At 45.4% G+C, this 26,138-nt stretch overlaps 1 protein-coding gene across 6 annotated transcripts in view; it reads right to left on the bottom strand.

Moving 5' to 3' along the window:
* The window catches only part of FOXP1 (forkhead box P1), a 398,607-nt gene that overhangs the window by 356,284 nt on the left and 16,185 nt on the right, over positions 1–26,138 (bottom strand). Inside the window, exons 1-3 of one of the 6 annotated variants that reach the window (XM_069027473.1) lie at positions 22,053–22,115; positions 21,618–21,788; positions 21,345–21,500 (exon numbers count right to left, since the gene is read on the bottom strand). The exons of 2 other annotated variants lie outside the window; for them this stretch is intronic. The gene's annotated coding sequence lies outside the window, so the exon portion shown is untranslated. Of the gene's footprint in view, positions 1–21,344; positions 21,501–21,617; positions 21,789–22,052; positions 22,116–25,243; positions 25,603–25,763; positions 26,136–26,138 lie in introns of those variants that run through there. 3 more of the 6 variants (XM_069027476.1, XM_069027477.1, XM_069027479.1) reach the window with 3 other exon arrangements.

The raw sequence follows: 26,138 nt of genomic DNA on the forward strand, positions 1-26,138 counted from the left end.
TGGAAATAAAGATACACATTGAAAAAAAAAAATGAGGCAAGAAGATAGAAGAGAACTCACTGTGAGCAGCAGTTGAGTCAGAGAAGGGCAGGACTGTGAGACATTAAGCAGGGAATACCACCTCAGAGTCATGGGGGAATCACTCACCAGGGCTTCCTTGACCAAGCTGTGCAGTGTGTAGTCCCTTCCTATTTCCTAACGCTTTCCAAACCACTTAAGCATACCATACATAAAACACAAAGCTGAGAGTTATTACAGTCAGCCAGGCCAGAATCCATGGGGTGGTTCAATGACTCTCTGACGTGCTTCTGATGAGGAAGGTGAATGAATCGGAGAAGTCACACCTAAGCAAGCAAGGACAGCAGTGCATCAGACCACCAGACCATTGCACAGGGGATGGCACCTGGTATGAATCTGAGCACAAAAATGGTTTTCAGGGCTCTGGGGTTTTTTCCATTTACTATTGTTGCATTTGTATGTCCTGGAATTTCTTCTTGAATTACTAAGTGCTGGACTATTCCCTGATCTTTTTCTGTGTGCTGCACTGTAGGCTGCCTTCTGTCCACCCCATCCTCTCCCCTGTACCATCTCTTGGCCAGGAATTCAGCACCTAGTAAAAATGAAACAATCAGCAGAAAAACCCTGATTAAAGTTAGGAAACTCCCTCCCTACCTGGAGTTACTTCTGGGGCAGGGGAGAACACCACCCTGCCTGCATGCTTTAACTGCACTACCCAGTAAATATCCTGTACTGAAACCGGTCTGAACAGTCATGTGCATGCACCCTGTACTAAGGACTGCACCCAAGCTGGACTCTGTAAGCACAGCCCTGCTGTCAGATAAACTCACATGTGAGTTTTTCAGAGAAAAGCTGACACTTTTGTAGAAGAACCCACATGATTTTAACCTCCCGAGTAGCAGATCAACACCTGCAAACTAAGATATTCGTCTGCCAGCGCAGACTTGGAATTCAAGCAACTGGGCACATATGGGTGATGTCCAAATTCACCAGGGGCAAGCAATGACACATTGGCTTCCCTCTCCCTGTTTAGCAGCTGGAAAAATCATTGCAAAGGAGGCCATGCCCCAAACCTATGGCTGGAGGTGAAGGATCAGCACAGGATTGCTTCAAGGGAAGGAAATCAAGAAGGACATGGCTGGGGCAGATAAAATCCCCAGTCCTCCCTCTTGTCAAACAGGAGGTTTCTGCTTCAGGAACAGATGGGAAGAGAATCCACCCCATGGCTAAGCCAGAGGAGGTAGAGAAGCCTGAAATAAAGTCCCTTTGACTTCAGCTCTGTGTCTCTGACAGCCTGACTCAGTCATGGACCGAGCAGATAACAGGCGACCATTCATCAGCTCAGCCAACACACAAAGGCAAGAATTTCCCTTCTTAAAGAGATTTAATGATAGAGCTTTAGGAACTGGTTAAAGGAGAGAGACTGAGAGTGAACACACTAGGGATGAGACCCAGTGGGCTGCTATTAATATTTCCCTGAAGCAGACACTCCAGTTTGCAGCATTGGAAGGACACAACTCCAAGAGCTAGGCACATTCTTCAAGCAAAATATTGCCCAGCTGCAGAATTAGAGCTGAGTTCAGAGGAAAGTTTTTCCACCAATCTAGTCAAATGGACTATTGACTTTTTTTTTTTTAATCCCAACTAGAAAAAGCTGACCATGAATGCATGTCTTCCTTGGTATACTGAAAAAAAAATATACAACTAACCAGCTGGCTGGGGATGTCAGCCAATTCTCTGTCCAGGAATGATTTTTTTTTTTTCACATCTTCCTTTGAAAATTGAAGATTAAACCATACTCCATAAGGACAGCCAGTCAGAGAGGAAGCCTGCAAGTGCTACCACACTCATCACCCAGAGCTGCATCCTCTTGTGCCAGTGGATCCTTCCAAAACACACCCCACCTCTGCCATCCTGCCCGCAAAGGGCTGCAGATGCTGTGCCTTTTCTAGGGTGAAGCAGTTGGGAGCAGAGAAAAGCAGCTTTCAGCTCTGCAGCTTTTTCCTGTTCAGCTCCCTGCAACACTTGCCTTCCTTTTTGGTACAGAATACTTCAGTTGCCTGGAGCTATTCTAGTTTATACTGGGCATTCATAGCAGAAGCCCAACATCTCTTGCTATTTTTGCTCATGGCTACCTAGGCAAGCAGCTCCTGTGCTACAGAGAAGCACCTTCTTAAAGAAGCAACTATGAGATCAATGTTGTATGACTTCCAACAGCAAAACAGTTTACAATTAGCTGAAGGTCTGGTATTTGACAGTTTTTTATGGCTCTTTTACAACTGTTTGCAAATCTTTTCTTCCTTTAAATTATTCTGAAAAGTGTTAGGGGAAAGCCAAAAGTTATTTTGTGCAAGCATGTGTCTACTTGCATGAATCCAAAAGTCTTTTTAATTCAAAACCACCATTACAAATGCCTGTATTTACATGCTAGTTGTTTATGTAATGCTCTAAAGAAAATCTAAATGGAGCACAGAAGCCAATGCTAATGCAGAAGATGGTGGGAGTTAATGAACATGCTCCTGGGGCAGTCCAGGAGATGGCAAGACTTACTGCCTGTGCCATAAGGATTCAATAAGTCCTACATCTCTCAAAAAAAACTTCTGATACAACCTCCATATGTGCATAACCTGTGATTTTTGGGCTCCCCATCTGGATTTCTGTGATGTTCAGGACCTCTATTCACATATTAGTCTAGCATTTTAAAAAGTCAGATTTATGAGGACACCACCACCAAAATTCAATCTTTCTCTTGAGATCTGGAGCATTTCAATAAATGAAAGCAAATACAGAAATTAAACTCAGAAGTCTCTCTTCAAGCAGGCCTTTTCTGACTCCACACCTCTATTCCTTTCATTCATACATGTGAACCTTTTAGTACTCCTGAATCCAAGTCACAAATCTGGAACAGTCTGACTTCCACAGCGGGGCAGCAGCCCAGGTCTTGGCTCCCAACAGCACAGCACAGCCCCCCACCTTCACCTCAAAGTATCACCCACTCCAAGTGAAAGCACAAGAGAAAGCCTTCACAGATAAAAAGCAAGTTCTAGCCTGAGGCCTGTCAGCATGGCACATGTCTAAAGAGAAAAATGAATCTGCATGATAGAGACTTGAAATGCAGGTGCCTGGATGGCAACAAGGATTTCCAAAAGGAAGCTTATGTATGGTAAAAGAAAAGAAAAAAGGGATGCTCATTTGCAAGAGAAGGCAGGACAAAAACCAAAGCTACACCTGTAAGAAACAAGTTTCTTTGCCAGATGCAGTAGGAAGGTTGTACCTTCATTTGAGACTCCAGCCAAAAAGATTAAAGCCATTTCCACCCTCACCCAAATCACCAAGGAGACCAAACCTTCTTCAGCTTTTAACTGCACTGAAGTCAGAACCGAGGGAGGATGCAAGAGAACCCTCTCCCAAGCCCCAGATTGCTATCACTGTTCCACAGCGTCCTCCTTGCTGCTGATGCTCCCTCTGCTCCCTGCCCCTCTCGCCCATCCCAAGGGATGCAGCTGCTCCCAGCCAGCACACCACACACAGCTGTGGGGGTACCTTGGTGGACAAGACACCCTGATCGATGCCAACTTCTCCTCATAATCGTGCCCATGGTTTGGCAACACCGTGCCCACAATCCAGACTGACGGCATGCAAGATCCTACATCTTCCAGGGGAAGCTGAGCTCCAGCTCAGAAAGTGCCTCCAGCAATGGGGAATGCTACCAAGTTATGTACTCTTATGCAAGTTTGGGGTTTTTTAAACACCTGAAGAAAAAAAGGAGAGAAATCAATCCAATAATCCTTGTTGATTATACTCACAGTAATTATACTTGTGTTATGCCAACAGTATCTTCAGTCTTCAGATTGGAGATAGCTCGACTGCCTCACAGATGAAACAAAGCCATAGGTTTTAAGCCACTAGAAAAAGGACAGTAGGCGTGGAAGGTGTTTTGGGGATGCAGGACAAGCAGAGCAGCTGGATGTTGGTGCTGTCTGTAAAACCACTCTACTCCTACCTGGGGCAGAAAGCATAGTGCAAACTCTGCTCAAACTATGCCTTCCCTGAAAGCAGAGCAGTGAAGGTGCAAGGACACAGCAGACCAGGGGCCACAAGTCTAAGACAAGATGAAGATGACAACGTGCCAGAATGATCACATGAGGCTCTCATAGACCTGAGCAAAACAAGGTATTGTATGCAGGTTCACCACCTTTGCTGTGGGGACCTGCTGTGCCCCCAAGGCAGCCAGTCCCCCAGAGCCCAGGCAGGTGCCAGGCAGCTGGGACCTGTCCGTGCCTGGCATCACGTGTGCCACCAGTGGCGGGATGGACACAGCCCTGTGCCACCCAGCCCCTCTGCCTCTGCTTCTTTTAAGCTCCAGAAAAATAAGAAAATCCCCAAACCCCACTTACCTCTCTGTGCAGCCAGAGGTGTTGGGAGAGTTACTAAACTTATAAAATCTATTTTTTTTTCTCCTAGATGAAGGCTTTACATCCACATCAGTAAATAAATGCCCAAGGTCTAGAGGGTTTGATCCAAGTGCTACCAACTTTCAGTCATTACATGAAGAATGTCCAACTTCCTAAATAATTTAATATATATTTTACAATATAAGTACATCGTGTGGGATGAGAGAGAACAGTCACCACATCACAGTTTGCTCAGCTGGATCCTGCCCAGCTGTGGGATCACCAGTGAGCAACAGACAAATTTCAGTCCTGTTCTGACATTGGTTCCTCCTGTTGCTTTTGGCGTGTTGCTTAACACCCAGCATGTCCAAGTTTCATTGCTTTATATATACATACATAGATCTATGTATACATACATACAGTAGAAATCATATTTATTCAACCTCCCACAATGTTCAAGAAAGCACTGAATTATGCTAAAGCAGTTGAAAGCAAGGAGCTCTATCAGAGACAGAGATCAGGAGCCTCGAGAGAACGAGCAGTGATTTCACATCAGCCCGCAGAGCTCTGGAGTGAGCAGCCATCCCCAGCCTTTGAAAATCAGGACCCTTTTGAGAGAGCTTAAAGATGGGAGCAAAAATACTCAAGATCTTCGGAGGAAAAAAAAAAAAAATATATATATCAGAAGACACCACAGCCAACCCAAAGCATTTATGGGCAAACCACTGATTTGCAATTCCAAACCGCTTTTCTGCCTGAATCCTCCACTTACTATCTTATCTGATCTTCTCTGAGGGAATCCCCCAAACCATCTCGGCTTCAGAAAGGACCTCTCAAGCTGTACTCTGAGCACTTCTTAGCACTGAAGGTTTGCATGAAATGCTGACAAACTAACAGCACTTTTGTACACTGTCGCCTTTTTTTGTAGTTTTTTTTTTGTTCTGGCAAGATTATCCTTATCAGGCAACCAGGCTCTGCTCTCTTCACCAAGTAAAGGTTGCCCTACCCAACACAGACACACACTTTTACTGGCCACATGTTAGTGTTAGCATAAAATAAATTTTAAGGTGGACACGATCTGTATGAACACTGTAACAAAAAAATGCTGCTTTACTGATGTTCAAGAAATGTTTTAAAGTCTGCAACCGTGGGCAATTGTGCTTGGTGGCTCAAAACCAGGTGTGTTCAGCTACAATGGTATAAAATCACTGCTAAGAAACACCTCAGACCCACTGCATCATGCCAACAGAGAGGTCACGTTGAAGCACAGACTGAAGACATTGATCCTTTTTATTAGCAAAACGCCCCACATTAGATGACCTCAGCATTTCACAAGCATTGTATTTAAATCCTCCAGCAGTCTCTTAACATGGCAACCTTTTCCCATTCCCACTCTGTAGACAGAAGCACACAGATGTGGAGGACATGGTGTAGCACAGTTATGAAATAACAAAGTCTCAAATTTCTGACTGAAAATTTAAATTTGCAGGCTTCACATTAATGGCCTTTGCCCAAATATCTATTTGCTGAAATCAGTACAAAAGTAAGAAGGCTCCTTCCCTCTCCCCTTGTTATTCTGTCTTCTTGGATGGAAAAAAAAAAAAAAATTAGGAAAATACCTTCAATTTGGAATCAAAATCCTTTCAGCAAACAATTTTTGAGGAACACTGCATGGAAACACACCTGTTTTAAGTGGGGATGTCAAAAGCCCCCAAAAAAAGTGTCACAGAGTAATGATGCTTTTTTTGAACCATCAGTATCAGTCTGTTCCTGGCATTAATTTTGGAAACGGTATAGCTAATATGACAGCTATGATTTGGAGCCTTCAAAAGGCATAAGCTATTGGCGTTTTAAATACATTACACACAAACACGCACGCACCCCTACACCCACACTAACTCTGCAGATTTGTTCTGCTCCTGTCTGCTGGCTCTTCTGCGTGTACTCCACAACAGATTGTTTCCTTCCCTCATCCCAGTTTTTTCCTAAGGGGGCTTTACACCAGGCACCCAAATAAAAAGGGTTCAAAGAGACCTGCATTAACACACCACACAGCAGAAGGGATCCTCTGCGACTAAATGGACACAATCAAGCCTTTCAATTAAACTATTACCCAAAAAGGTGTGGGTGGCTTATTACCAAAGACAGCATTTATTTTAAAAAATGGAGAGTACCATTAGAAACACCTAATATAACTCTTATTAACTTATTTGAGCCTAGTTGTGAGCACATTGGTTTTGTAAGTGTCTGCTAACATGGCATTCTGTTTGCCTAATTAAGTTTTCAGCTGGGGAAGCTATAGCCCTCACATTAATATAGGGAACTGAAAAAAATCACATATAAACCAATGCTGAGCTTGATTTACCTTTATTGTGAAAGGATTTGCTACGGGCTCTTCAACAACTGCTAACTAATTTTCCATCAAAAAAGCACAACTGCTGCACAAATTCCCGTTCCAGCCCAATGGATGATGGACTCACCCCCAAGTTATAAACCCTCCATGCAATCCCCACGGCGCTTCCAGGCCCTCTGGTTTTCCTCATCACTTTTTCCCCTTGCTGGTCCACATTCTGAACCTTGAGCTTATTCCCCCAGCCGTGCTGCTAAGCAGTAACGCTCTAGCTGGGGAGCATCAAGCAGAGGAAAATTACCATTAGCCAAAAAAAAATTAATCTTAAGAGGCTTAAAAGAAATCTCAGAGAATCAACTCCGATCTCCATGACAAATAATTAGCAAAATAAAGATAAAATACTGAAGCATCTCAGCTTTCCGCTACATTCCAAAGCGGCTTATTTTCTCCCTAAATTTTACTCTTGCTGCATTTAAAATGCTCGCTTGCAACTTCCAAAAAAAGAAAAGGGAAAAAAAAAACCCAAAAGCAAATGAAGACAGAGTGTTTTGCACAAAAAGACAAGATTTCTGCCCGGCCAGTCCCTGTACCCAGCCCTGCTCCAGGCAGGGCCCCCAACCCACGCCCCACGGGACCTGCTCATGGGGCGAGCACTCCTGGAACAGGCCCATATTACAGCATTAATATAATTTACAAAATGGTTAAAAATCAGAATGTTTTTCCTTCGTGAAAAATAACACACTTAATGCTTTTCATCTGGCACATAAAATTTACAATACCTCCAGGAACGTTTTCTTTGGTTAAATCAACACTATTGGTACTTTTTTAGCCTAAAAGCATATTACAGCACCAGCTTTTTATGGGGTTTTTTGGTTGTTGTTTTCACCCATTGTAATAAACTTTTCAGAACCAGAAATGATCAACAATAAAAAGCATTCCCATGTCAAACAATTTTAACTACTGCTTTTAAAACAATAATAAAAAAGGCGGGGGGGGGGGGGGAGGGAAGGGAGGAGGATTGGCTTCAAACCTGACTCGTACAGTAACTATCTCGCTGCAATTAATATAAAGTAATCGTCTGCACGGCCAAACTCCAGCGCTCTCCCCAGAATTGTTTCCATGCCGCTTGCAGCAGGCAGCCGCAGCAGATGTTGGCTGTTAAAGGGCGCAGACGACACAGTTCATGACTCCTCGGAGGCGGCTGCGCCACATCTGCAGCCCATGAAGGCGAGCGCAGGAGTGTGGCAGACAGAGCGAGGAGCGGCGGCCGGGCCAAGCCAAGCCAAGCCAAGCCGAGCCGAGCCAGCCCTCTTCCGTGCCGGGGCTAAAAATAGAGGAGGTGTTTGTTTGCCCGGCCGCTCGGGCCCGGGCTGCCCCGGGCAGCGCCGCTGGAGCGGAGCATCCCGGCCGCGCCGGGTTCACGCCGAGCGGGGAGCGGCAGCCGCTGCCTCCGAGCGCCGCTCCGCACGCCCGCTCCTCATTAACTGGGCGGCGATCCAAGTTCATCTGGGCCCCAGAGAAAGGCAATGCTTGTGTTTAGACCGCACAATACTGACATAACATTAACAGATTTACATATGCAAAACTGTGAAGCAACAGGCATTCCCCCTCAATTGACCCACAGCTTGTAGTGGCTGCCGAGTTATTCCCTGCTTAGGCTCCGTAACCAAGTGGGCGTCATGCGACTACCATCTGGGTACCACTTATTTAAAGCTGGCAGTCTCTCTGTAATAGGCAAGCTGGCAATAAGCAGGAAGGGAATAAATTGCATCATTTAGTTAACATCCACTTGCTTTGCGGCTGTTAAAAACCCATGACTGAATAATAATTTGGTTATTTCTTTTGCCAGACAATGCTGTCAGCCAAAAGCGTACTACGCATGCTGCAAAACGTCAGCTTGCAAAATTTCCACTTTAAAAATAAATTAAAGAAATTTGCAGTATAATGCGAGTTAAGAAGTTTTTCTAATGCTAGCAACTCAAAAGCAATCGAGCTCTAAAAATAAACATGCACTACTGTAGTCACCAGATTCTGCTTTTCCCTAAAATCTTCTTTGTTTTTATCAGCCACCCACCCCAATCCATTAAATTCACCAAACATCACCAACCTGGCCCGTTACAAGCACAGGAACTGGGATCTGCTCGCAGGAATGCTCGTTAGATCCCAACACTTCTCCATTTCATGCTACCCACTGCCCTTCTCATCCTTTGCCTTAATTCGTAGATTTTATCATTTCCTTCTGTCTGACAACTGCTTTCACACAAATCGGTATCAAAGAAAGGGGCTGAAACCAGAGACCACTGAAATACAGCTAGAACGTAGCCTTTGTTAAAAAAACAAAAAAGGCTGAAACAAAGAGCTTTTGAAGCAGATTTCTCTTTGGGGCTCTTCAGTTTGCAGAAAATTAAGTTACCAATAGTAATCAATTTTTTTTTTGTCCCAATTTGCTCGAAATACGGTCTGTGCACACGTATCTCAACATCCATCTCTCCTCAGGACTAAAAGAAAAGCCCATGCTGAGTGCACTTTTATACTGCAGCGATAACAAGGCTTTGCATTATACAGTGGGAAAAGTCAGAAGAAACATTTCCATTGGGATTAATGGCGAGGACGAGCCCAGAGCAGAGTCCACAGGTAAGAGTGTTCTCAGCATCTCCGCCTCCCACAAAACCTGGCTTGCTCCTCCCTCATTACATTTTGAAGGGGCATCAGGGACCCTGAAGTGCAGAAACAAGACAACCAACAGTAAGTGGAAAGCTGAGTTCATTAGGAACTTGCTTCCAGTGTCAGTGATGGGGAGAGGACGGCGGAGCAGAGCCAGGCTGCCACACGCCTCTCACGTCTCTGCAGCGATGCCTCCAAGCACCCACAGCGGGTATGGCACAGAAACACCACACAGCTGGGCATGGAGACACCAAAGGCAGATGAGAAACAACTGTTCTCCCCTCCCCATCCCTGCCTTGTCTCCATGCAGGTCTGGGGCACTAGGGCAGAGCTCAACAGGTAGAGGTGCCAATGTCCACACCATGCCATGCTGCTGGAGGCAGGTACATCCAAGAGCATGTGTGGATTCAATACAGGTGACCCCTTTCACAATTCCAGCAGCCATACAGCACAGCCCAGGTGCAACAGGACCTTCAACATTCAATCTCAAATCCGGTTCCTGAGCTAATACACACAACAATTGTTCACTTTTAAAAAAAGAATCATTTGGAAAAGGAGCTTTTAACAGGCTTCCACAGCACTGTGCGGCTCTTGCTGCTCCACCTGGGATGCTCAGCCAGCCCGAGGCAGGCAGGGAAATACAGGACCCACAGCCACCCACAGCACTTCACAACATGGGAACACCACTCTGGAATACAACAGAGCTACAGAGGGTCATTGGAACAGCCTGCAGGCTTTACAAACAGGAATGAAAGTAAGATGGAAGAAAAGGATTTCAGTCAGCACCAACCTGACAAGACAGTGTCCAATCAAGGGTGAGAATAAAAAAGGGAACAGAAACTGAGGGCAGAGAGAAAAATCTGTCAGGGGAAGTGTGATGCCAGAAACTGTTCCAGGACCCCATGGCTGGATGCCAATTCAAAGCCTCCAAAAAAAAATAAGGCTACAGAGCCCCTAAAACCTTCCTGATTAAAAACCCTGTGCAGGCTGAGGTTTGTCAAGTCATACTTGTGATTGCTGTGCCCATTCCACCGCTTGCACCCAGATGTCTCAGCTTGGAATACTTCTCTGGAAAGAACACCCAAGGCATCCAGTAACTTTGGCAAGGGGAGACATGCATCCCCTAAAGCATTTGTGTATTTCAGAGAGCGTTTGAAAAGCTCTGCGGCACTGAGCCTTACCACTTTTAATTGCATAAACCATACCCAAGATCATCAACCCAGTAACGCTGTCACCCATGTGGTACATTACTGTATGGTCAATCTCCCTAATTATTCTTGAGTTATTTTTTCCAGTAGATCTACAAAATTATCAGCATAAATCTCAAAACATTTACCAGTCAACAAACTCAGCACAACAGACATAAGCTTGGCCCTGACAAATAAAAAGACTAAGGAAAATGTATTTATTTGTAGCAAATGTCCTTTCCTATAACCATCAAATAGATTACAACTGCATTTCTTTCCTCGCACTGCACCCTGGGATCCAGGAATTTAACTAGCACACACTACAGTGCTGGATTAATCATAAATAGAATATACTTTTAAGTGCATTAATTATGTAACAGATGCTTCCAGGATTCCAATTGAGGTAATTTTTAAAATCCCAGTGTACAGCTTTATGAATCTGGGCAGTTTCAAGGTTATTTTTAATTTGCACTCAATACTACACTTATTTAAAACCAAGAGGTAATCAACCACTGCCAAATTTTTTTTTTTTTTCAGTTCACACTGGAAGACATATCCTACACTGCTGCTCTCGGACACCCCAACTGTTGACAGAGGTCCCTCCCATTTCTTTGCCATGATGATGGGTCTGAATAACGAGCTGTGTGAATGCAAGAATTCTTCATTTGTCTTCTATTAATTTCTCCTCCTCAGACTAGTTTCTGCCATTCAGAAGTCTCAGTCTCCTCCTGCAGTTCCCACTCATGTAGCAGATGTGATTCAGTGCACGCAGCACACATGGAGGCCTTAACAGGGACAGTGGGGCACAGACAGGATGCTCAGGGTCTCCAAAAAGCCTTTCATTTATTGATGGGGCACCATGAACAGTTGGACTCAATGATCTTAGAGGTCTTCTCCAGCTTTAATAATCCTAGGTCTATGAAATAACTCTCATTGCTTTGAAAAATGGGAGTTAAATTGAGCTCACTGAGAAACAGAGTTCTGCCATACTAGAGAAAAATGGGGTTTACCTCACTTACCTTGATGGTAACAAAAATGGCATATCCAGCTCCTGGCTATGGCACTACAGTGACCCTGTCTGGGACACGGGTGGGACGATGGAGATCCCAGCAGCCTTTGGATGGCTGCACTGGAAGTACCCCGGGGCACAAGCACCACAGCTTTCATGTCTTGGATGAGAAGTTTGCTTTCCTTTCCATCTTTGCACATCCCATAACTCTTGGATCAAGTCACACATCTCCTCACAGAGCTTCATCTCTGCATCTGTCTGCAAGGTTTAATTTGTAATGACTTGGAGGGGCACTTTTCCAGTGCTGTGTGTGCAGCCTGGGAAGTGGGAGAGCCCATACCCTGGTGACACTGGCTTGGACTGTCCCTTCAACAAACCCGCCCTGTGGTCCAGGAGGAGAGGGAAAAACATAGGAGCACACACAGCAATTAAGGTTGCAATCAGATGTGGTGTTGACATGTAAGAACGAACAGTACATAACCCTAACACAAGGTGAGCGTTATTTAGGAGTTTATATAATTGCACATGCAGAATATGGAGCCTCAACACACTGTAAAGAGAGGGGGTGAGGACAGGAGGGGTTCAGGACCACAGCTCTGCTCACCTGCACATCAGTGGCCCCCGGGGATATCCGCACCTCAGGTTGGGCACAAACCAAGCAGGAAGAAAAGGTGGGTAACAAGCACTTTATTCTTACTAAATATTTTATTGTGGCTGCTACTCCTTTCCAAAAATAATGGTAATAATTAAAAATGATGGTTAACATTTTGATGCCTCACTTCACAGACTGCACATTCCAATTTCTCAACAAGGCAATGCAAAAACGGGTAGTGGACAGGCTGAAGTCAGCTGCACAAGGCAAATAACTTTGTGCAACACCAGGGAGGCCCTGGGGCAGGCAGCTGGGTGCTGGTCTGGGTCTCACTTCCCTGGGCACACCACAGCCAGTCTCCACCAGTGCCCAAGGACCCCAACAACAGTGCAAGCCCGTGGGTGCAGCCCTGGCCAGTGGGCACCCGGCCTCTCCTCACACCACCGGGGACTCTCCTCGCTCCAGCCTCCCCCAGAATTATCCTCTGGCTCTGAAGTATAGCAGATGGGGCATGGACAATGCTCACCTCACCTCATCACCAGACACTGGTCACACAGCAAGGCTTGGGGGCAGTCAGGGACACCCTGCAATGCTGCTCTGTGGTGCCAACCCCTCCCAAAACACTCTGCTGATCCACCCGCACCGGTGCACAGGGACAGCAAAGGAAGAGAAGCTCTCAGGGGCAAGAAGGTGCCTCCACGTGGGGAGGGAAACCAACCCTGAGCACACAGCCAGGTAGAGGGGTCAGGTCCCTGCCGAACTGCAGCACGCCTTCAGCCCCATAATCCCCATGGCATGGCAATGCCAACACCATGCCAGGTTATCACAAGGTGGTAAGACTCATGGGCTGTACCTGCTTGACATGGCTCGAGCAAGGCTCCCTCGGGGCTCATCTGCTTTCATTTCCTATTAATGTGCACCTGCACCCATATCAAAAGCAGTAAATGCATAAACTGTATTCAAAGCTTTACTCAAACCCCCACTAGAAGCCTGAGTTAATGCTGGTCCATGCCAACACCTGGACTCACCAGCAGCCCCGCCGGTGATGCTAGCTGTGGCTGTCCCTGCACCGGAGCTACCACAGCCACCCCACGCTCCCCAGACACCTCCACACCACAGGCACCCAGCACACCCAGGGTATGGGACAGACCCTTTTTGGGGTGAACCTGTTGCTAAGCTCTGGCCCCCTCTCTCCTTACCAGCTTCATTCTCTGACTCCACAGGCGGACGGCAGGCTGGGCACAGCTTTATCTGAGTTTTATGTGCAGCTGCCCTTGCTTATCAGACACATAAGTTATTATCTGAAGAACAAGAAGAACAGCAGCCAGTAACCTGGGTATCTCAGTGCCCTCTTCACAAATTCCCAGCCTCTTGACCAGCTCATCATCCACGGCTCACACGGAAGAAGGAAACCCAAAGAAGACAGGATGCCAGGACGTGCACAGTAACAACTTCAGTACCTGGCACTAAGGGATCAGCATCAAATTAACAATTAAAGGAAATCCCACACTTGGCAGCTTTAGCAGGGTGGCCCCACCAGCAGGCACTGCTGGGAGCATGCCCCAGGGCAGCTGGGCAAGGAAGGATCCTCTGCCCAGACGGAGAAGAGCACATCCAGACACAAAGCCTCTGGCAGAGGTCTCACATTACAGCAAACCAAATCAAGTGGCCACAGGTTTACCAAGGGGGTGGCCCTGACCCCTTCAGACCCTCCTCTGACCTCCAGAATCCAATGAGGATGTTCAACTAGCAGAAAACACTTTTTTCCTCCTCAGGCTAGTTTTCTGCTGGTCCAGCTTCCTGTGCAGTCTCACCCTCTGGTCAGCTGAAGCACAGGGGATGCAATGGGAAGCACCCAGGGACAAGCCGAGAGATCTGAATCTACTTAACTGCAAAGTGAACCAAGCCCTCACTCCATACAGCACCAAGCACACTGTCAAATAGAAAGTAGCTTTCATCTGAGAAGAAACAAAGGAGGCAAAGGAAACAACTCTCGTTTGATGCATGTCATGAAGCTGCGAGCGCACTTGAGTCACGGCACACGTGTGGACCACTGTGATGCACTGCAGAGTGATGTGTCCTCCTCCTCAATCTGCTGAGAGCATCCACCAGGCAGAGGTTGAAACATGCGGAGGTGATTCAACGCCGATGAATGGAAACACCAAGACGTGCTGTTCTTCAAACAGAGGCTGTACCTGACACTAGTTTTATTTACTCAGAGAAGTTTTCTGCCCTGCCAATTTACCCTTGTGTTACGCAGAATCCCCACCCTACCCTGGATGGCTCACTAAAATCTGACAATAGACTCTACTTCCAATACAGGCAGACTTTTTTTCCTTTTGGACCTATGAGAAACATCAATTGAAAACTTGAATATTACTTTTTACCTGACAAAGCATTATACTTTCTTCCACTCCTTCTTTGTGCTCATGGCATCAAGCAGGAAAAAATACCCTAAAAAAAACCCACAAAGAAATGGAAGGGGAAAAAATCTTCCTACCAGAAATATTTGTGCATAGCAAGAACAAAGTATTTCTATAAAGCTTTCAATAAAGGATAACTGCAGGCCAAATTTTACCCATAGATAGAGGCACATAACTCCAGCTAAAGTTACTCAGAGCTGCCCAAGTTTCTGCAGAGGCCAACTCACACAAACAGTGTTCATGTCCAGAAGGACTGTGAGCTAAGGAGCTGAGGCCACATTCCCAGCTCTTTTGAGAAAGGCAGACAAGATCTGCTTCAAATCAGTGAAGAACTTCAGAGATGAGTCAAACCTGCAGGATTTGCTGCAATACTCGCTGCAAAAGAGGATGTGAGAACTGGCAAGTACGCTGTGTTTACTCACTGTGCCATCTAAATCTGGAAACTCGAGCTGAGATTCAGCGTTCGAGCACGACTCCAAGGGGTGGTGGGAAGATCCTGGCCCTGTTACAAAGCCACTCGTTGGCCTAAACTGGTGGTATCTGCTCAAACAGGGCCACGGGCTGACCCAGACAGAGGTTCTGCAGCTGGCAAGAGAAGCCTCCCCAGGGCAGAGGCTGCACCACATCTGCCCCCAGCCCAGGGACAAGCCTCCGCAGGCACCGGCACACAGGAGGAACAGAGATGCTCTAAAAATCACGCACTGCTTTAGTTAATGACACAGATTTACTCTGGGTGTTAGCCTGTTTTGCTAAAAAAAGCCAACCAGATTTTTTTTCTTTTTTCCTGGTGCAAACTGTCCTTTATAGAGACTATTAATATCCCTCTTCCTTCAGTTTAAGCTCTACTTCTCTTCCTTGTTCTCCCACTGACTTAAAAGATAAGTGGCAAAACAAGATCTAATTTATCTCTATCTTTTGTCCTCATCCCTTCCCTCCTGTTACTGCCTGGACAGGCAGATTGTTCTGTAGGAAACCACTGCATGGAGCATAGAGTTTATATTTGCTGCAATATTTTTAAGCAGAAAATGAAAGATGATACCTAGTTTATACTAAACAGAACCCCGTTGGTTGTGGCCTCATGTAATTAGTTCCTCACAAACTAATAACTTAGATATTAGGCTGCTATAAGCAGCCACCTCAAAGAGCTGCAAAGATATTCCTCACTATCAGACACCAGTGAAGACAACAGCAGTGGATGGTGGCTGCCAGGAGGTTATGCTGAAACAAATGCATTTTTATTTTTCCCTTTAAATTACAAAAGATTATCATTTTACTCAGCAATGCCCCTTATTAAATTGAAACTCTCCACATCAGAATTAAATACATCCTATCTACTCAAAATGAAGTGTATTATTTATCAGTAATATTTAATGACAAAAACCTGATAACTTTCTCCGATTATACCACTGATTTCCTCCAGTCATGCATCATTGGCTCTGCTGGTCATTAGCATTATCACATTGCATAAACTCTGGCTTAGGCAGCAAGTTTGATAACAGAGCCAGACACCTATAGCTACTATTTTTCAGTTTGTTCAGATTTACTAGTTTACCTCTCTATGAGCATGCCTCTATCTAATGGCATCGATTATAATCCCTAAAAATCCTAGACAGTAAATTTCCATTTCCATGCAACACGCTTCTGCACACTCAGAATTCCTCAGTAAATATAAAGCACTTGCTGAAAAATCAGATTTCCCCTTCAGCTGGCTGAGGACCCTTTTCCTGAAAGACTATACTCCATCCAATCTGAAAAATAAATAGGAAATATTTAGCCTTCTCTGACTGTTTAATGCCAGGAATACGCTGGATAGGCTTAAGATATTTTAGTTTAATTCACAGGCAATGTTCCATTTTAACTTTTATGAAATAGTATTTTTGAATGCTGCAGATACTGCTTTTATGGAAGCGAAGAAAAAAAAAATCAGAACAAATGCACATGGTACAACATCAGCTAAAATATACCAAGATGGGTTTCTCCCATTCTCAGTTAAATCCTGTAAATAAAAGGTTTAGATTAGAAAGGTTTCCTGAGTAAGACCATCATTCCTCACACTACTGGCCTTCAGAAAACTCCAATGGGTTAAGCCAGAGAAAAACTTTAAAATACTTGTACAAACAGTAATTTTGCTGCATACTTCTGACATTCCTCTTTCAAAGCCTTTTAGGAATCAAGTAATTTAGCACTGAAAAATACATTTTCTCTTTTCCAAACCTACAGCTCGGGAGCTTTACAAACCTTAACATATATTATCTGAACACACATGACAGGCATATCATTTAAAACTAACAAAACCAATTTATTACAAGCTATTTCAGAGCCACCTTCTCCCAGTACTCATTTAATTCAATGGGAGCAGGATAGGGCCCCTGACAACTCTCTGATTAAAATTAATTACTAAAGCTGTTAAGACATTATTACTATTGCAAAACGTACTGAGAAAAATCTCTCTTCTAAATCTGCTAAGGCAGACACTAGCTGTAATGTTCTGCACAAACATCCAGAGAGATTCTTACATGTTACACACATGACTTTATTATCTAGCCAAACCAATTTTCTTTTAATTTTTTTTAACTCAGTCCATCCAAGGAAGCTCCCATGATTTCAGCAGGGGTATTTAGGGCCTAGGCCATGTAACTGAAGCTAAATCTGCCTGTCTTATGGAAATACAACTATTTATGAAATTCACCCGAGGGGGAGGAATAATTTACAGTACACTGATCAACAGAGTTTGCATGGTACTGTCTGAAGGAGCCCTGCTTGAGAAGGAGAGCTGTTATGAAAGCAGCAAGTATCAATACTAACACAATTGGTGCCACTGGGTTATGCTATTTGCCGGGCAGAATTCATCTCTTGCACAGAAAATTTCAGTTTGGGTGTAGTTTCAGTAGCACTAACTGTGGTATTAGAAGTTGGGACCATTATACAAAAACCAGCAGCGATTTGATGAGGTTAATGCCAAATTCTGTGATTTGCTGAGGCAAAAAATGGATCAAACCCTGGAAGAAGGGCAGTGAGCTCAGGAGCACGGGATGCAGAAGGGCTAACACAGGCCCCTGCTCCTCTCATCCAGGGGCTTCAACCTGATCCTTCAGAAATGAAACCGTGAAAAACATTGTCATTGTTCTCTGCCCACCTGCTCCTCTACCTGCACACACACTGTCCCCAAAACACACTTTTGACCTGACTGAGCACCAGCCAACGTCAAAACCCTGGCCAGACACATCCTACCCTGGGCTGCCAGCCCTTCCCAGCCAAATCCTGCTTCAGTGTGCTCCAAACCCAATGCTGTGAGCCACTCTGTGATGCCCCACAGCCAGCCCCCTGCACTGCACTGCTTTCAAGGGGGTTTCTGCCACAGTAGGAAAAGGAGGATTTACAAGACTGATTTTAGTGGAATTTTTCTTTCCAGCGCAAGTATAAAACGTGGGAACTGAGCTGGACGAGCTGCCTGACCAGCTAACAGAGATTCGTCATGAAGTTCAAGGAAGACAGAGTTCATGACTCACTGTGACTGAGCTCACTAATATAACATAAAAACTATTATTAAAAATAAAAATGCAGGCACCGAAAGAACACTTCAAGAAGATTTTAACTTCTTAATCCCAAACAGAATACCCTTGAAGTGAGGCTTGCAGCAGGCCCACCAGACAAAATCCATGCAAGAAAACCTTGTAATCAAAAATCTATTAGAACAGCACAGTTGCCAAAAATTCCCCCCTATTTCTGCTCCCTTGATATACCCAGAAGTTTCTTAGGAAGAGGTGTCTCACTCACGCTCATCTCCCAGCTCTCCAGCAGAAGAAAAACGTACACTTCACATTCACTGTGCAACACTAGGAAGATGCTTTTTAAAACTGACATGGGTTCCTAAAGAAATACCAGTTAATTACTTAATCCTCCTTAATGGAATGATCAACATCCTTTCAGCAAACAAGGCTGTGATGATTTAACATTTTAGTGCACTGGGAGAATTAACCCCACTCCTCTCCTGTCTGCTGCGACCACTCATTTCTTTAGAATCAGTTCCATTTTTCAATTCTGCAGAGCAGCCCCTGCACCCAGCCGAGAAAAACTCCAATAGACAAAAATCTGCCTCAGTGTAGTATTCTGCCAAGGCCTGACTTCCAGACTGACAGAAAGGCAGGTGGCCAGAGCACCCAGGAAATCAAGGTACAAGGCAGCACAGAGCAACAAGCCCCAGCATGAGCCTGGAACAACTTCATCAGCATCCCGGGAACACCACTTCAAAAGGAACCGGGGAGGGATGTTTGAATCCCAGCTCAGACAGCTCCTGAATCCCTGAGAACCACCGGCCGTCGTTCTGGCAAGAACAAAAGTCCTTTCAGGGCTCCACCGCTCGCTGCAACCAGACCCAGGCTCAGACAGAATTCTGCAGGCAAATGTTGTGCAGGAAAGGGAATTCAGCATCGATTTTTGTGATCAGATGTTTAGTGGCTGCTCTGAACACTCCAGCAATCCCCCCTCACCATTTTATCTTCCTTTATCACAAGCTTTTTAATAGAGACATGACATTCTGCTTACTGCTGGGCTCTCTCTATTTATCTCTCTCTTAACAACACTTTGGCATCATCAGCTCCGCTATCTAAATCAGCAATAGTGCATGTCCGGTCACATAAAACCGGAGAGGGCTTCCCGAGATGCCTTGGGAAGTCTGACTACTCCGGTTTACTGATGTGTTAATATGCCCCATCCACTAATTAATGAACAAACAGCTTAGCCAGGGAGCTGGGGGAGGGACACCAACACGGAGACTGCGGAGAGCCCAAGGAAAGACACTTGACCCTAATTGTTAGCAACAAGATGACAAGACTGATCGGGAAGTACAGCTAAAACTTGGATCCAACATGAAAGGAAATGTCTGGCGAAGAGGGGAAAGCTAACGATGCCATTGGAGGCTGCAGCCAACCTGCCGCACTGTGCCACCTTCTGTTGGGCTGTCAGCGCTCAGTGCCCAGCACCTGGCCTGGGCTCCCCAGCACCACGCTCCCATCGCATCCCTCTCTCCATGCCCAAATCCTCATCCTCCTCCTGTAACCCTGCAGCTTCAGGGTGTACACAGCCAAGAAAAACTAGGAGTTTGCTCCAAGCCATGATGGGGTGAGGAGAAAGCACAGCTCACGCTGCACCTTCCCAGCAAAACCACCTGCAGAATTCCAGCCAGTGGGTTTTAAGAAGGACCAAAGTTTCGCTGAAGTTTTACACAAACCCAGTTTTACCTGGGGCAAAACATTCCTCATCTTAATAACAGCCTGGACCACATAGCACAACAGAGATGCCTGCAGGTGCACCAGCAAGAGGGTGCGGCGCCCCAAGTGCACTTTGGGAAACACTTCCATACAGAGTTCAAACACTTGCAAAAAAAAGGCTGGAAGCTCTTTCTACCTGAAAAATCAATTCAGCTGAGAGTCACAGCAGTGCAGGAGATGCTGCAGCACCGTGCTCTGGGACACAGACCCAGGAGAAAGCTGACTTACAGACCGCCTGTCCAGCGCAGACTCACCGCAAACACTGCAGAGCCCTGGTTTTCTGTGTGCATCTGAATTAAACTAACTTAGTGAGGAAACAGGTTCTCCTAATAAAAACACACCAGTGACAAGCATTGTACAGACAGCGCCATTAGCAGTAAACAATACACTGGAGAATCATCCGAATAAAACATTCTGGGCATTTATTTGTGTTGCTTTCCGAGACCATTGCAACTGAACAGGAAACTGGAAGGGAAAAAAGCCCACAATTAGTTTCAGAATAGCACTCCCAGAAACACTGTAGCCTATCAGATCTATGTAAATATTTTACGATATGGGTTCCATTTCAGTAGATCTGTCAAGATATTTACAGGGCTTGACAGTATTTCTGCCTTTAATTAAATTTTCACACACATACTTTAATGTAATTTAAATAGATTATTAGTTGTCAGAATATAGTATAAATTTTGTTTACGATTTAGTTACTTTAAGTACTCACATTGAGGAAACTCATTTAACCCCCTGACTGAGGAGCATTAAGTGTTGAGATGAGACTTCTAAAGAGCTTCTACTGCCCTTTGCACTCTTGCAATAATCTTAAATTACTACAACTTAATTGCAATTTCAAGGCACTAAAATGGAGATGTTTTAAAAACAGCACCAGGAGGGTCAACGAGAAGAGAAAAATTATTTAGTCCTCCTCAGGTACCAGATGCTTCCTGGGGAGAAACTGATTTTGCCCATGCACTTCTCTTTGCCCATTTTCCATAGAATCCCGTCTTCGTTTGCAGAATGACACGGAACAAAAAGTCATCAGGATTATTCTGGATACTTGCCACATCCAAACAGCCATTAGACATAAGCCTGCTCACTTGCATGCATGGAAGAGACCCGTGCCAGGAGAACAGAAAGACAAAACCCTAGAGCGCATTTGCAGAGAAGGCTGCACGCGAACAGAGCCAGCAGCTTCTCTAACTTGGGAGCTCCAATGCTGGAGTAAGGAAAAAGAGCACGTGTTAAACCACTCCAGAAATCCCAACCAACAAATATCTGATCTCCTTAAAACACTACAACTGATTCCTCTACAGCACAAAATTTATCTTTTTAAAGTAAAAGACTACAAAGATCCCACAATTAAGTTTCTCCTCTAACGACAGCATGATTTATTCCACGCTATTTTTTTTTCCCCCTCTCTCTACACTGGCATCACCTTGTTACCTGCAGGAGCTGCAATTCCCAGCACAGCGAGCTGCGGGAATCGAACGGCGCAGTGAGCAGGCTGCGAGCAGCGCTTCTGTCAGCGCAAAACCAACCACTTCTAGCAACCACAAGATCTTCTTCGTTTCTTCTTGCAACGAGACATTTCACAAGGATCTGGCCAACAGAAAAACAATCAGACTCACGATTTAAACACCGCTGTGCCTCAGCACGGCCGGGCGCTGACGCACATCCTCGGTGGCACGACGTTAAGGGCTCCCAGCCTGGCCATACCTTTTGAAGCACTGGAATAAAGTTTGCTTGCCAGGACCTCTAAGAACAGTTGCAAAGACGCTGCTGATCTCTAGTGCACAACGTCTCTAAATTCCACCTAGCAAATGCTTTCTGGCTTCTCCTGCACATCACATCTCTGCTGAAGCGCTCACCGGGTGTGAAAACACGCTACTATACGTGGAGGGAGGGGGAGAAAAAGTTTCAGTGATATGAATTAGTGGCACAGACCAAAAGCCAAAGGCAGCAACATCAGCTGAAGCCCCAGTCGATGCCAGCACGCTCTGGATCAGGCCCAGGGCAGCCAACTGCACCCCGAGCTCACCCCTGGGGACCACGCCACACCCTAGGGCCATCCGTTCAGAGCAGGGTGCCACTGTGTCCCCACACTGCTGACCATCCCCTGGGCTTCCCCTCCAGCTGCCAGCCCCTTCCCACCTGCTTCTCCAGCAGAGGCTCGCAGGGAAAAGCTCCGGGAAGCAACCTGACAGCAAGGCTCATCTGAGGAATAATTAAAGTGTGCTATTTAATTCAGCTTAAATACAGACAACAAACAAAACCCTTGTACACCCCAGCCCTGCAGGGCCTGATCCCGCTCCCCCCGCAGTGGGAGCCCCCGGGAAAGCTCCCTCCCAGGTGCCCTGTCCATGCACACACGATGCTGGATGTGCTGCAAAGGGCAGAAGAGGCCTGAACAAATGCTGCGCCTCCAAGAGACACCCAGCTACCTGCAAAAACCTCACCGAGCCTTCTCCAGCCCTGGCTCAGCTGCGTGAAAATATTTCAGCTCAGCGCCTTGAAGTTGCAATTAAATTGTAGTAATTTAAGATTATCACAAGAGCAAAGGGCAGCAGCAGCTCTTCAGCAGACTCCTCTCACCACTTAATGCTCCTCAGTCTTGGGGTTAAATGAGCTTCTTTAGTATAAGTACCTTAAAGCAAGTGAATCGTAAACAAAATTTATACTATTTTCTGACAGCATATAATCTATTTAAATTTATTAAAGCTTCTCGGAGAAAATTTAAGATGACAGAAGTATCATTATGCCCCATAAATAACTGGACAGCCTTGCAGAAATAACTGTATTTTACATACATATCCTACATATGTGTGTGCATATGTTATTTCATTTGATATACAAATACATGCTCAAGAGAAATTTCACATAAGGAATTGTATTATCCAGTTCAATCACTCAATATAAATGACCACAAGAGGTACGAATACTAAACACTAAGATACATTCCATAAAATTGCCTTTTTACTACCAGCATTTTTCCTAATTTTTACAGTGCTATGAAACAGGAGTAATTCAGGAGCTACAAATGTTTACAGTATATCACATCAAGGATGATAATGCAAATTTTAGCCCTTAAAAAAGGTGATCCACTCCATGAGAAACACATATTGCAGCGTATTCTGCACACTAATGTCCGATGCATAATTCGCTGCTCAACTTCCCTGCTCCTTCTCCTACTGGGGCAAAACCCAGCAGTGTCACAGTTATTGGTGGAACTGATTTAAGCAGAAAATGTTTATAGATGTTAAAAAAAATTACACATTACACAAAATGGCTTAATAGCATACATGTGCATGTTTAATGCACATACTTTTTATTGTCTAATTAAAATATATACCATAAAAATCTACAGGCTTTAGAATAAGTTATGCAGGACAGTTATGAAACCTTAGAGAAAATATAAAGTACCTATTGTGTGATCTGCACAGCTAATTAAAAAAATGCATATAGAAGATTTAGGATTTCTTAATTCTTCAGCAGATGTGCACTTGGTCTGCCTCCTGATTAATATACATTAGGGTAACAGCCTCTTACTTGGATTTTTCTTTTTTTAATAGATATTTCCATTGCTTTAGAATACTCTAAAGAAATGAAAGCCACACATTTGTAAAGTTTGCAATCAAGTGTTTGAATACAAACATGAAACTGTCACACAACAAAACTAACCTCACTCTCCTGGTTCAGTTTGATTAGTACTTAAATCCTAACTGTTTATTGAAGAAAAATCAAGTGTCTATTAATAGTCTTTACTGGTATTTCCACAAAAAAACTACACAGTAACAGTCTCTCTGATACAGCCACGAAGGCACATTACACAGTCTTGTAAAAATCCCGGCGTATCAAAACCAAGGTCCATCCTGACCGCTTGGCAACATGTCTGAAGGAAAGATATAACAAGTTTTCCAAACTCTAGGAATGCAGTTATCCAACATACAGTGCTTAATCACTACCAAACACCTCTATTATACACCAACACAGAACTTACACACAGAGAAAAAGAAATCCACGTTTCCTTACAATTCAGCGATCCAGAAATAAAAGTTGAATTCCACAGAACTTTTACATTTTTCTGCATTACACAGCTGTAATGCCGCCTTTTCTGTATCTCTAGAGAGCGTAAATAAAATCAAATCCTAAGTCCCTCTCAAAGTATATAAATGCACTTCAAACCATCACCACTTTAAAAAAAAACCAAACACCAAACCCAAACCCCAGCCCGTGCACAAAAAACTAACTTTGCAATCAAAATCATAAGCGACAGAAAGCCTTGTTTGAAATAGTCGTTATTTTTCTCAGAGTTATCCTTTGGTTTCACAACAAAGATCAGCATTTGTAATGGTCCATTTCTGCATAAGTGAACATATAGCCTTGCTGCCTGATCGAATAGTCCAGAGCTTTCAGTGAGGCAGCTCCTGACAACAGCCCAGCAGCAGCTTTGTTTGATCTCTCCTGCCTTCCTTAATCTGGGTTGTCAAGGTTCACTTGTTGGAGGCTGTTTACTTTACTTTTTCCAGAAAAAAAAAAAAAAAGTGATTTTTTTTTTCCTGTCTCTCATACAATGACTAATCCAAAGACTAAGGGGGAAGAATGCTGCCAATGCAAGATGTTAAAGCTACAATACCTTTTTGCAATGAGATTTTAGCCGACACCTTTTGAATGGTAACTAGTGAAGAGCTTCCTCCCCCAGTGCCCTGGTCCATTCAATATGGATGGGAGATAGTTCAAATAAAATGTGCAGGGGAAAATCTTCAGAGGAGAGAAGCTGAAACGAGTAGCCCCGATTTCCCTATCTTCCCCCAAATCTAGCTCTAGCTGCAGAGATGCACGGTACCTCCTTGCCCACACTCACTTCTCTGGGAACTTGAGTTATTTCAGGCTCTCTGAAACTTACAAAAAGTAAGAGCTTCTCAGCAGTAACTGTAAAAATAATACTAAGCCGAGCAAAACGCCTGTTTTCCAAAATATTAAAGCAAGCCATGGATTAACAGCACAAGTAAAAAAGTTTCTTCGATGACATGCTTGCAACTTTGTCTAATTAAGCAGCTGTCACTAGTGACCTCAACATTTGATCAAATCAGGTAAAATCCAAGTTTAGAAAAACTGTATAGAAAGAAAACGCAGTTTAGAGAACTGTTTTAATATTTAGAACCATCCAGCACCCTAGAAATCAGCAGACTGTATGGTGTAGACGACACGCTACGAGCAGTATACATCCATTACTCACTCCGAGAACAGTTGCTAAAAATGAAACCTTAAACTTCTGAGCACAGAAGTTGGGCTCCAGCTTCTCTATAGAAGCGGCTCTGAGAGCGCTCGCAGACGGCAGATACCTCGGGTAGGGACGGGAAGGCTGCGCGCTGCCGCCGCTGCCAGCCTTGGGGGGAGCCGGGGGGGGAAGGACGGGAAAAAAAAGAAAAACAAAAAAAGTAATCTCGCTCGGCTTGGTTCGCTCAAAGCAAAAACACGCAATTAAAATCATTACAGCGAAGTGGCAGCAGAAGACTCGCTAAAAGCGCGGCGCTCCGCAGCCCGCCCGGCGATGCTCTCCGCGCCGGGGCCGCCCGGTCATTAATAGTTGCCGGGCGGTGGGGAGGGGGCTGCGCTGCGCCCCGCGGAGCCCTGCCCGCGCAGCTGCCGGCGCCCCGCTCCCTAGGTTGGGTTGTTTTTGGTTTTGGGTTTTTTTTTTTTTTTCAGGAAAGAATGAAAGCCAGAAACCGCGGGGCGGGGGTGGGGAGGAGGGAGGCGCGGACAAGCCGCTCGGCCGCCTGCAGCGCGCACCCCTCCGCTGCCCGGGGACGCGGCCGCCCGGCGCTGCGCGGGCCGGCAGGTGCGCGGGGCGGCCCTACTTACCGGGCACCGGCGGCGGCTCCGCGGCGCGCAGCGAGCCACGGCTCCGTCCCGAGGCTCCGCACCGCGGGGCTGCGCGGGAGGGAGACGTGCGTACACACACGCGCGTGAAGGATGCGCGGTCCGCACCCGCGCAGCGAGAAGTTGCGCCGGGCTGAGCTGGGAAGGCACGGGTGTTTATTCAAACACTTCGTTTCAAAAAAAAAAAAAAAAAGAAAAGGGGGGGGATGGGCGCAACGCGTCCCAGGGACCCGCGGTGGGGGCGGATGCGCGGCGTGGAGCTCCGCGCCTGCGGAAAGGGCTACGCGGGCGTAAAGCCTCAACAGGTGCCCGGGGAAGGGGGAACGAGCAGCCGGGCACGGAGCTGGGGGGGAGGGG

Source organism: Aphelocoma coerulescens, chromosome 12 (assembly GCF_041296385.1).
Source record: "Aphelocoma coerulescens isolate FSJ_1873_10779 chromosome 12, UR_Acoe_1.0, whole genome shotgun sequence".
Classification (NCBI taxonomy): Eukaryota; Metazoa; Chordata; class Aves; order Passeriformes; family Corvidae; genus Aphelocoma; species Aphelocoma coerulescens.